Raw genomic sequence first — 13,366 nt, 5'->3', positions numbered from 1 at the left:
GATACGATTCGTAAGTTTCCCATTTTTTTTATTTTTTTTACGGTCTTTTCAAAATCCGACCGAATTCGTCGCAGCGGCCGTCAGTGGCTAGGGATGAATCATGCAAATGTGTTGGTGATTCTATGATTCAATGCCTACCCATGAAGGTAAAAATGATTTTTAGTAAAAATAACGGGCAAGCTATGGAGCACCCGCAGTTGAAATTATACCCGGTTCCAGCTGAATCAGCCGATGCCTCTCTGAATGGCCGGTGGTAGCTACGAGGCTCAAAAATGCATGAGTTTTGGCGACTGTCCATAAAATACGGTCTACTTTGAGATAGCCATGGAATGGCGCCCTTTAGGATGAGTCTCCTTGTAGTCGCTTCACCAAAAACAAGTGTTTTTGGCATTCAGTAAATAAAAAATATTTTTTTGTGAAACAAGTTGGAACCACTCTTTTGCAAAATTGTTTCCTATCACAAGATGGACCCATGTGCCAAATTTGGGCATATTATCACAAACTATTCAATGAATGTGGGCATATCATTGCTCGTTCAGCTTGAAAGCCATGGATCTTCGTTCATGGTAGGTTGTTTTTTAGAACACTTTTTCAAGAAAAAGTCGGTATTCCAAGTTTTATATTTTTTCTAGTTGGTAGGTCACATGTGATGATGCAACGTGAAGTTTTCCCCTTTTCTTTTTTAATTTTTTACGGTCTTTTCAAAATCAGGCCGAATTCGTCGCGACGGCTGTCAGTGGCTAGGGGTTGAATCATATGGAAATGTGTTGGTGATTCTATGATGACTAGTAGAATGCCCGTGTGTTGCTACGGGCCTAATATTTTTTTTTGAATGCATATATATACTTAAAACTTGATAAAGCGGCTATTGCTTACGTCAGAAAACCCACCGCGGCATTTTTATACAAAAGCCCCTGTAATTTTTGTTATTCAATCCGCGCTTCATCATTTATCCGCAAAAGGAAAAAACGATTCAGTGCAAAAATTATACCCGTACGCACCGCATCCACCCGTCGACCCTGGGCCACCCTGGACTGTGCCCAGGCCGCCGCCACACCACTCGCCGCCGCGCCCACCTCATCCGCCACTGCTGCCGATCTCAACCCACCCGCCTCCGCGGCCGTACCTCTCCCCGCTCACTGCCCCGTTGCGGTGCTCGAGCGCATCGCGTCGACCCTGGTCCACCCTGGCCTGTGACCAGGCCGCTGCCACACCACTCACCGCCGCGGCCGACCACAACCACCACTGTTGTCGATCTCAACCCACCCGCCTCCGCGACCGTACCTCTACCCACTTGATGCCCCCGTTTCGGCGCTCGAGCACAGCTTCTGGATCAAATCAACGCGACAGCTACAGTGACTGCGGATGATGTGTCTCCTCGATGCAGAACGGCGGTGGCGCGCGGATAAGGCGCGGCGGAGCAAAGTACTTACAGGTGGAGGCGGGCCTCCATGGCTCACACGGGGAACTCCGAGGTTATGGCGCGACAACGGCGACTCCTTATGGCCAGATAGAGGTGCCTAACCCTTGCTCCCCTCATCGTATCCCCTCCTCCGGAAGGAACTCATCATCTGGTGAGATCCCCTCCCCATGCCTCCAACCGTGTGCCAAGCACCGGCAAGAAATTTTGTTTTGTGGGGATTTGTTTGCTGATGAATGAATGTATTGAATGTAAGATTGTATTGTTGTAGAGACAGAGAATGGAACACCACCTTCAGTTTGTCATCTGATCCCACATTCTCTCCCCCATGAGTGAAATAAGATAACAGTCCATTGATCAATTCACGTAGCCTCTTTGTTTTGCTTTGCTTGTCCCGCTCAATTTCTCATCATGGTGGAATTAACAATGGACGGGTTGATTTCTCAACAAAATAGAATAGGACTGACTACATTAGTTAGTTAGCTTATTATTTTAATAAATCAAAATGATTATAAAAAGATTAAAAGCGTGTGGTATTTTTTCTCCCGTTGCAACGCACGGGCCCTTTTGCTAGTATATACTTTAAACTTGATGATTTTTGACCCCCTTTCAACGCCATTGCCTTGGGACCATTGTTGATGGACCACTTAAACCTCTTCCGTTTCATTGTGCTACACACATTGACTTTACGAATTAAATACAACACATGAACAAATATTGTACCTGACATATATTAATTATCATAGATGATGCATGCATCTACTGATTATCAAAGGTTCCATTAATCAACATGGACGGATGCCACACATGAGTCAGCGCATTGCAATGCTGATTTGGCACATGAACAAGACATGGTGTTTCTACTTTTTAGTTCATTAAACAATTTTTTGAAGGACAGCTCCATCCTCCATCATCACATAATTATGTATGTGAACCAAAAGAAGATTAGTACTTAGAAACTAATCAATTGTGGTGAGAGAACAGTGTATAGTATGCGTAAAATATCATGTACGCTGATGACATACCACATGAATTAAAAGCCAAGTAAAGTTGTATATCAAAACTGTATCTCCGCCAAAAGTTTCATCTCAAGCTTAACCTAAAGGAATTCAACAATTACAGCTTCAAAATCGTAACAAAATAGTAGGAATTTAATAATGTTCATTATTCCATAGAAGTTCTGGAATGAACACCATGCAAAACCCAAAGGACAAGCAAACCATAGTAGTTTGTATGAAAATGATTAGCATCATGGAAGAACAATTTTATTGAATTTTTTCCTTTTGGAGGTACTGACATGCACCTTTAGGTTAATAGTTGTGTCATTGTTGCAGTAACACATGTACCATACTCGAGAGGGGGCCTGAAAAAGAGGGCATGTTTTACCTATAGAAGGGGCAAAGAAGGCGAGTTCAGTTTCTTCACATTTGTTGAGCACGATCTATTTAATATCTCCTCCGATTCTAAATATAAGATTTTTTAGAAGTTTCACTAAAAGACTACATACAGATGTATATAGACACACTTTAGAATGTAGATTCACTTATTTTGCTTTGTACATGGTCCCTTAGTAGAATCTGTAAAAAGACTTATATTTAGGAACAGGGGAGTAATTGATGGGTAGAGGAGACAAAGGCATCCATTCGTGGTTGTCTTTCAAATGTGTTAAGAAAAATACATAGAACATAAAACACTTCAAACTCCCATACATGATCCATCCATAAATATAGCTTCCCATGACATCTTGTTAATTTCTTCCTACAAGCATACATGTAAAATGAGTTAGAAAATATGAGTCACTCCATGAATTTATGCAGCAACGCAAATACATCACAATAGTCATAGCAAGGATAATACCATGAATTTCTACAGTAATAGCCCAAAACTGCGATGTGCTCCTAACAATTTATCCTAGCTAGCATGTTGACCACTACCTTAGAATGCAACAACATTGATAATACCCACCACTTCACCAGGGGAGTAATTCCCTAATAAACAATATGACCTCCATATAGATCATTTCAAAATATAATGAATACAACTAATTATCGCTAAAGAAAATACATAGTTATGTACAAAAATGGTCAATAAAAATCTAAACTTCCAATGGATGCCCGTGCGGCCAAAGATGAGGCCAAAGATGCACTATGATTATATCAATGGAGGAGCTGAGGATGAACACACATTGAGGGACAATATGGCAGCATATGGAAGAATTTTGTACTGTTCCTATACTGCCTTTTGCAGGTAAAATCTTCATTGACCTGAAGACTTTGGACTTGAAGATTGTCTCGATGTGTATTCTGTAGGTTGCGACCTCGGGTTCTTGTAGATGTCACCAACATAGACATGTTGACAAACTTATTGGGATATGACATGCCCTCACCCATAATTGTTGCACCAACGGGATCACACAAATTGGCAAATCCAGAAGGTCTCAAATTCAAATTTTATTATAGAATGTGAAAATACGATATCTAAACTCTCTAATATCTCTACATCTCTTGTTTAAATGCTAATTTCAGGGGAGGTGGCTACAGCAAGAGCTACAACATCATGTAATACCTGAATGGTTGGTGTCAACTGACAATTCATGATCTTTCAGTCGTGTTTTATTTCAACGGTCGATTGCTATACATGTTCATATTTGTCAAGTACAGGGGCTATCCTTCTCATCCAGTAGCAAAATCGAGGAAGTTGCCTCCAGTTGTAATGCGATTCGTTTTTATCAATTATATGTATGACATATAGACTTCAAACTGTGATATAATTCCTTTCATGATCATTTGATCTCTGATTTTGTTTTATTTACGAACATTATAGGTGTTTAAGAACAAAAATGTTTCAGCAACATTGGTACGGCGGGCTGAGAGCCATGGATTCAAGGCAATTGTTTTGACAGTTGACACTCCTATGCTCGGTCGACGAGAAGGAGATATCAGAAATAAGTAAAAAATTATCTTCAATGTTTTTTTGAATATTATGTTACTTTCCTTCTACATATACTAACCGATTTTTTGCGGCAATCATGTGGCAAGACAATATGCTTCTATTTGAAGATAGGGTTTATTCATTAGGACTTTAATGTTTGCATAACGTGATCAATATGCAATGTTATAGTTTGAACCCACCAAAATAACCATATGGAAATTTCCCTCTTATAGGGAATCTGCTTTTTTATAGTACCATTCTTAATAGTTTTCTTTTTTTGTAGAGAAAACCATCTTAATAGTATGGTAGAATTCGATTCAGTGAGCTCAAAAGTTGATAAGCATACAGATGTCTCATGCCTGAAATTGTACCTAAAAGATATTTATATGGCCTTTCAATATCTTAAACAAACACCATGGCACAGAATTCTTCTGTTTGATTTGCTAATCTTATTGTTCACCCAGAATGGTTGCTCCTGCGAATGCAAATCTCGAAGGTTTGATGCCAATAGAAGATCTTGATACTGTGAGTCAATGCCTGCTTGATGGAATATACTTGACAATATATGTTTTTTCTTTTTTGCGGGGATAATTTGTTCGTGCTGGATAGATGAAAAACACTTTGTATGTCATTGGGATATTACATGGATTCATTTTTCTTTCTGAAAGGCTCATATTCCCATCTGCAGACCGACGACTCAAAGCTTGAGAAGTATGCGCGCGACAGGCTGGACCCGTCTTTACATGGAAGGTACAACAAAATCGGCACCCATATGCAAATTAAAGCCTTAGATAGTTAGATCCTACATCACTTCATAAGTATATTCAACTGTGGTTTCAAGGACGATTCTGCCACTCTGCATGACCCATCTAGAGGCACGCTAGTCGCTAGACGCATTCAAAGCCCTCTGGGAGGAACAGGAACGTGCTGCTGACTATAAACGCAAAGAGGCATGGAGTTTGCAAACTTGAATTTGCTGCAGTACTTGGCCGTTGCTGCACTGATGTCCGAAAACAAGGGAGACATGAGCACATGACCCGTGCATGAACCAATCCTTCAGGACTCGTGAGCATCCTCGAAGTTGTAACGTGAATTCTAAAATTCTCTCTCTGGTAACCCTTTCTGCAGGACGTGGAGTGGCTGAAATCCATAACCAGCCTGCGGATTCTACTCAAGGGCATCGTGACCGCCGAGGACGGTAAGTCGGTAGACGTTTCTTGGTATCTGCACTGTAATTCAGAGGAGAAGTTTGCTGATCATCTCCTTTTTTACATGAAATGCTGAACATTATGTGGAACAAACAGCTAGGAAAGCAGTGGAGGCCGGGGCGGCCGGCATCATCGTGTCCAACCACGGCGCGCGGCAGATGGACTACGCGCCCGCCACCATATCCGCTCTCGAAGAGGTGTAGAGGTGCACTGCACCGTGCCCGTCGTCTTCCATTTTGTTCAGCAACTTCCCTTCTTGAAAGCACATTCTGAAGGCGGTGTGTGGTGACTCATGTGTGCGTGCAGGTAGTAAAGGCCGTGGGCGGAGCGGTCCGTGTGCTGGTGGACGGCGGAGTAAAGAAAATTACAATTGATTTCCTATGTGTTCTAGAATAGAAAACAATACATTACAATGTTTTGATAATGTGGCATCCTAGAAAGCGTCATGTTTTCTAGTACAATATTTCTTAGCATGATGTTTCATTGTTTCCCTCATGGAGAAACCATGTACCAAGCAATCCCATAGTCGATCTCTACAACTACAAGAGACCCAATGATTGTACTTGCTACCTTGACAACAATGACTTGTGATCACAAATTCACCTTCATAAGTACTACGCAAGTGCAGATTTCATAATTAACAAAACATTATATATACAACATATATATAAGTGTTATAATAAAGTTTTATGAATTCGTAATGAATATAAAGTACTTGCATAATTTAAATAAATGATCCTCCATTTTGCTGAAAAGTAAAAGCTTAATAACTCCGTGCAAACAGGGCATGGGCATGCACTCAATTTTAAATCTGTATTATCCATCTCAAATAAAAACTAATAAGTTTAGCAACCTTGTGCAAATATCATACCTTTATTTGCCCAATGAGAACCCATGCCACTCAATCTTGGGGCAAGAAGTAGAGGGCACAAAAGCAGATAGGACGACGAGCCATGTGTGCTGCAGCGCGACGCAAATCAAGAATTGCAGGGAATGTTGTAATCTGAACCGGTAGGAGTTCAAATTACACGAGAACTGAAAATTGTCATGTACTCAGGTTTAGACTGTTTAGTCAATAAGAAAATGGCATGTAGAAAGCATATTGTGCCCGCTGCATATGATAATTCATATGATACATGCCTCCGAGTTTTTTTTCAACAAATATAGTGCTGATCCTTGTCTCTTTCTTTAGCAATATTGAGATCCTCCTGAGCCTGTAGGAATACAGACCTCTGTAACAAGCATGCAACTTATAGGAGAAAACACAACATGGACACAATAAATAAGCAGAGTACATTGAATGCTTTTGCTTGGGGGATTGTACACATCACCTAGTTAATTTGAACAACAATAATTCAGCAATGGTGTTTTAGTTTAATGAGCACATTGCAAATTTATCTTTGACATGGATAAATATACAGTAACTTAAGGAAAGAATTTCCTAAAAATAGGTGAGGAACCATGTGAAGATATTATGGAGAAAACTTACCATCCATGGATGACTTTCTGTAGGTGTTCTTCAAGAACTCGGCAAAGGATGGGCCCCTCCAAAGGTCAAATTCTTCCACTGGCTCGCCAATCAGGACCGTTGTTGGACTGCGGAGCGCCTTGCTCGGCATGGCCTAACGCATCACCCTCGGTGCCTTCTTTGCGACCAGGAACCGGAGACGATGCAGCACCTGCTGCTCGCTTGCCCATTCGCGAAGCAGACCTGGCACGGGATCATGTCCTGGCTGCGACTACCGGCACCTGTGCCCGACCAGGATGCCTCGCTGCAGGATTGGTGGCTACGCGCTCGCGATGCCACGCCTCACCCTCTCCGCAAAGCGTTGGCCTCGATTGCGCTTCTCGTGTCGTGGATGATCTGGAAGCATAGGAACGCGTGTGTATTCGACCATGTAACCCCATCGCTAGTTGAGCTCGCCGATGCAATCAAGGACGATTCCAGGAATTGGGCGCAGGCAGGGGCCAAGGGGCTTAGGGTCACCCTGCCACCCACCTGGGATATGCACTGATCTGGTTGTAACACCTTTGTACTAGCCTCCCGGAGGTTGTCTCCTCCTCTTTTCAATACAATGAAACGCAAAGTCTTTTGCGTTTTCTCAAAAAAAAAGGATGATCATTGTGAGTAAGCATCACTGGTCCAAAGAAATGTCAAAGTTACCATCAGTTATTACTAAAAGATGTTGCAACTTCTCCATACATTTTATGTTTGTAAATCGATGTCAAATGAAGAGTAGTACATTACATTGTTGAAATAGTTCCCGCCTCTTCTGTTCAGAGTTACCGAACAAGAGGCGATCACACTGCTTCTGAATCTTTTTCTGAGAACATCTTGGAAAGGTTGTTTGTATCTAACAGGATACCTACAAGCTAAGGGCAGACCCACAGAACATAATCAGGCGTGCTAGTTTAAATTGCGCACAATGGTCGCTAGAACAGGTAGAAAATACATCAACCAGAAATTTACTTATGTCCAGCCTCTGAAATGGTCATTGGGGAGGACTGTGCAAACTGAGCTCGCCTAGAAGAAAAAAACAAGTGTGGCTATAAAGTAAATGTTGTAATCATATAAATCCTTCAACAGACAAACGAAAAGTACTGAGCACAACTACATGATATTACCTCACCGTTGTTCTTAAAATATCACGGACCACCACCACCATGGTGGCACGTTGATCCTTTGTTAATCCCTTCATATCAACCTAATTCAGTTCAGCCTCTTGTTTTTACGTTGTTCAGTTCAGCCTCTCAAAGTGAACATCGTATACATCTGCTTTCTCCGGATGTATGTGTAGGAACAAGTCATCAATAAGAACAAAAAATCACTTGCCGCCCGTGCCGGACCATGCCCGCTGGCTCCGCTCCATGGTCGAAGTTGTCCTACCATGGCGGGCTCGAGATCCTATGTATAAGTCAGTAGTGTGTCATCATGTAGTTGAGATATGATTGCACCAAAATATTGAAAAACGATCATTCAGGATTTAGCAGAAAGAAAGTTGAGATGTATTCTTTGCAATCATAGTTGCAGTTGGTGTTTAGTACTCTTGTAGAAATTTGGATTGTCATCATATAGCTTTTTGGGCTATCCATTGTATTTTTAGTCTACGCTTCTATACAAGAGCAATTCCTCAACCACTTTATGGGCACAACATACACTTTAATCTATCCAGAAACTAAGTAAACATTATATTACAGATTATAAAGTGAGTCGCCAATGGTTGGCACTCCCAATATCTCCAAACTCAAACAAAGTGACATCATCTATTCAGTTAATCATTGAACCCCCACGATCTCTCATGACATTCAGACTACTGTATAATCAGAAACATGAAGAAAAAGGAAGCCACGATGAAGCCTACCTTCAGACTGCAGTTGCCCGATTTGGATGCAGAGCGGGATAAGCGGCCAGAGGAGACATTGTCGTTGGCGGAACAAGGATAGCAGGGCGACATCTCAGACTACAGATGGACGGGCAAGTCCTCGCCTGTGTAATCAGCACCATGGATGGAAGCTTTGGATGGCAACATGAGCTGCACGACGACATGTCAGCGTAAAGCAGACATGGCCACCCACAAAGGCCGGATCCCACCACAGGCGGACACACTCACAACACGGCCAGAGGTGTCAATCCGTCTATCCCAATGACCATGCGAGATGCGACTGAACGAGAGCAGGGAGGACGATTCGACGATGAAGCGCGAACGATCCAGTGCCCGCAAACGAGAACATATGAGAAATCCACACTTTCTGGACGCGTGGGTCGGGCACATCAGAACCAACGCAGTCACGACGAGGAGGGGGAGCTGTGCGGTGGCTATCGGGAATCTCCCCTGCGGCAGGATGTGGAGCAGCAATCTGTGCCGCACCTCCCTGTCGAGCAGCAATCTGTGCCGCACCTCCCTGTACTGTGCCACGAGCACCTCTCACCTCCGCTTGCACTCGTTGACCACCCTCCCTGTGCGCATGGCTAGATCGTGCAGAAGAGAGGGGAGATCGTGGGTGCGTCACGACTCACGAGATGGAGGAGATCAAGATCGAGGAGGTTGGGAGAAGACGGGTTCGTGGGACGCGGCTGTTTCTGTTTTTGGTTTTTATTTTCCAGCTTTCAACGCAAAAAGTGAGAGAGGGACGGGAGCGGTACAGATTTTTTTCTAGCGATTTTCTTTGGTGCGGGATCTCTCTCGAGGGGAGGTGGAAACCGGAAAGCGAAGGGTCGAGGTCGAACCATCACGACGATGGCAGATCCCTTTTAATAGTAGAGAAATGCCTATCCATGAAGCTAAAAATAATTTTTAGTAAAAATAACGGGCAAGATATGAAGCACCTACAGTTCAAAATATAGCCGGTTCCAGTTGAATCGTGCGATGGATGTCTGAATGGCCGGGGTAGCTACGATCCACGAAAATGCATGAGTTTAGGCGATTGTCTGTAAAATACAGTCTACATTGAGATAGCCATGGAATGGCACCGTTTAGGATGACTCTTCTTGAAGCCGCTTCACGAAAAACACGTGTTTTTGGCATTCAGAAAATGGAAAATGTTTTTTTATGAAACAAGTTGGAATCTCTCTTTTTCAACATTGTTTCCCATCACAAGATGGAGGCGTGTGCCAAATTTGGGCATACTATCACAAACTATTCAACGAATGTGGGCATAATATTGCTCGTTTGGCTTGAAAGCCATGGATCTTCATTCGTGGTAGGTCGTTTTTGAGAACACTTTTTCAAGAAAACATCGGTATTCCATGTTTTAAATTTTTGGTAGTTGGTAGGTCACATCTGATGATGTGACCCGAAGGTTTCCCATCTTTTGATTTTTTTATTATTTTACGGTCTTTTCAAAATTCGTCCAAATTCGTCGCGACGGCCGTCCGTGGCTAGGGGTTGAATCATGCAAATGTGTTGGTGATTCTATGATGAAATGCCTACCCGTGAAGCTAAAAATGTTTTTTAATAAAAATATCGGGCAAGCTATGGAGCACCCATAGTTCAAAATATAGTTGGTTCCATCTGAATCACCCGATGGCTGTCTGAATGGCCGGGGTAGCTACGAGGCTCGGAAACGCATGAGTTTTGGCGACTGTTCGTAAAATAGGGTCTAATTTGAGAGAGCCGTGGAATGGCACCATTTAGGATGACTCTCCTTGTAGCCGCTTCATGAAAAACATGTGTTTTTGGCATTCAGAAAATGAAAGATGGTTTTTTTGTGAAACAAGTTGGAACCTCTCTTTTACAACATTGTATCCCGTCACAAGACGAAGGCATGTGCCATATTTGGGCATATTTTCACAGACTATTCAACGAATGTGGGCATATCATTGCTCGTTTGGCTTGAAAGCAATGGATCTTCATTAGTGGTAGGTCATTTTTGAGAACACTTTTTCAAGAAAACATTGGTATTCCAAGTTTTATATTTTTGGTAGTTAGTAGGTCACATGTGATGATGTGACGTGAAGCTTTACCATTTTTTTGAATTTGTTTTCATTTTTTACGTTCTTTTCAAAATCCGGCAGAATTCATTGCGAGGGTCGTCCGTGGCTAGGGGTTGAATCATGCAAATGTGTTGGTGATTATATGATGAAATGCCTACCCGTGAAGCTAAAAATGATTTTTTTAGTAAAAATAACGGGCAAGCTATGGAGCACCCGTAGTTCAAATTATTGCCGGTTCTAGCTGAATCGGCCGATGGTTGTCTAAATGGCCTAGGGTAGCTACGAGGCTCGAAAACGCATGACTTTTGGTGATTGTCCGTAGAATATGGGCTACTATGAGATATCCATGGAATGGCGCCGTTTAGGATGACTCTCCTTGTAGCTTGTCACGCCGAAGATGCGACCCTATCCTCAATTTGGCACGAGGGCCTCGTCAGGGATAGAAGCGCATCTCATCGTGTCGCAAGAATGGATATCGTTACAAGTACATGTACTGAAAAGAAGAGATATATATAGAGTCGGCTTACACTCGCCACAAGCTACATCAGAGTCACATCAGTACATTACATAATCATCAAGAGTAAGAGCAGGGTCCGACTACGGACGAAAAACAAACGACAAACGAAGAACGACGTCCATCCTTGCTATCCCAGGCTGCCGGCCTGGAACCCACCCTAAATCGATGAAGAAGAAGAAGAAGAAGAAGCAAATCCAAATGAACAATCAACGCGCTCGCGTCAAGTACCCTTTACCTGTACCTGCAACTGGTGTTGTAGTAATCTGTGAGCCACAGGGGACTCAAAAATCTCATTTCCACAGGTATCAAGACTAGCAAAGCTTAATGGGTGAGGTATTGTTAAGTGGTGAGGTTGCAGCTGCGGCTACACATATATATGGTGGCTAACTTACGAGTACAAGAGATAAGAGGGGGAAAATCTATGCATAACCGACATGAACTACTGATGATCAAATGAATGATCCTGAACACCTACCTACGTCAGGCATAACCCCACTGTGTCCTCGATCGGAGAAGGAACTCACGAAAGAGACAGTCACGGTTACGCACACAGTGTTAAACAAAGTTTCCGCGTTGCCACATAACCGCGGGCACGGCTTTTCGAAAAGATTTAACCCTGCAGGGGTGCTCCAACTAGTCCATCACAAATTACCACAAGCCGCATAGAAATCCTCAATCACGAAGCTCACGATCTCGTCGGATTCCCTAGTGGAAAACCTCAACTCTAAGATTATCCAAAGAATCACCGGAATCCCGATGCACAAGATATCTCGTCAAAGGTAAAACTAATCCAGCAAGGCCGCCCGACGTGTCGACGATCCCGATAGGAGTCGCATACCTCGTTCTCAGGACACGGCGGATGAGCGATGGTTACCACGCCAAACGCCGAGTTGCCCCGGGTAGCATTAATAAGCTGCTCTATTTTGGACCAACACTCATGAGGAGCACTGGCCTGGGGGTTGATTAAATTATCCTCGGGGCCCGGGAAGTCCCTATGCAATTTTATTAGGTGATTAGGCAAAAGTAGTACCAATGTTGGGCCTTGCCAGACCAGCTTTAATCTAAAACGAATTATCAAGGGGGTCCCCATAACAACCCCGATCGTGTTAGGAGCGCTCTATTATGGAACATAACACCGGTAGCCGGAAACTAAGGGGGGCAAAGGTGGAACAAAACACCAGGCTAGAAAGGCCGAGCCTTCCACCTTTTAGCAGGTATATACATGCATTAAATTAAATAGCATTAATATGGTGATATAACAAGGAACCCATGCTTTCACATGGAAGCAACTGCACCTGCAACTAGCTACGCTATCAACAGGGTTACGCAAGCAGTAACATAGCCAATCAGTGGTTTGCTAGGTTGAACAGGTTGATGGTTAACATGGCATTGTTTAGAGGCTGATATTTAACATGTGGTAGGCAACGAGACATAAACGACAGCATCGAAATAACTAGCATGGCAATGATAGTAATGGTATCTGGGGAAATGATCATCTTGCCTGAGATCCTACTTGGAAGAAGAATGCCTCCGTGAAGCAGACAAACCGACGTAATCGAACGGGTCCTCACAATCCGCCACGCTGCGGAACTCTATCGAGACGAAGCAAACCGGAAACACAAATCAACACACGAAATTCACCACACGATGCAACAACACAAATGATGCATGAGCAGCTGAAAACATGCAAGACACGGCATGACAAATTACACAAGCAGTCACTACACATTAAGTGAAGTTCAATATACAACAAGTTGCATATTGACGAAACTCCATGTTTAATTGTTTAGTTCACTCCCGATTAGGTACAGGGCAATATTAATTGTGGTTAAACATGGCAAGAGGTGAAGCGTAAT

At 43.0% G+C, this 13,366-nt stretch overlaps 1 long non-coding RNA gene and 1 pseudogene across 8 annotated transcripts; one reads left to right on the top strand and one right to left on the bottom strand.

The window, feature by feature from the left end:
* Positions 1–2,969: 2,969 nt before the first annotated feature.
* On the bottom strand, positions 2,970–9,682 carry LOC123401688. 8 transcript variants are annotated; one of them, XR_006611154.1, is made up of 6 exons: positions 8,922–9,681; positions 8,185–8,464; positions 8,030–8,083; positions 7,049–7,932; positions 6,431–6,773; positions 5,103–5,580 (listed from the first exon to the last, which is right to left on the bottom strand). It is a non-coding gene; the product is annotated as an uncharacterized LOC123401688 (long non-coding RNA). The 8 variants fall into 8 exon arrangements; XR_006611153.1 differs by having other exon boundaries at positions 8,030–8,464; positions 8,922–9,682; XR_006611150.1 differs by having other exon boundaries at positions 7,049–7,697; positions 7,808–8,464.
* Positions 3,552–6,459, top strand: LOC123401686 (annotated as a pseudogene).
* Positions 9,683–13,366: the final 3,684 nt, after the last annotated feature.

This window comes from Hordeum vulgare, chromosome 6H (genome assembly GCF_904849725.1).
Source record: "Hordeum vulgare subsp. vulgare chromosome 6H, MorexV3_pseudomolecules_assembly, whole genome shotgun sequence".
Classification (NCBI taxonomy): Eukaryota; Viridiplantae; Streptophyta; class Magnoliopsida; order Poales; family Poaceae; genus Hordeum; species Hordeum vulgare.
Note: the sequence above shows the minus strand (reverse complement) of the source record. Positions and strands in the feature narration are given on the sequence as shown.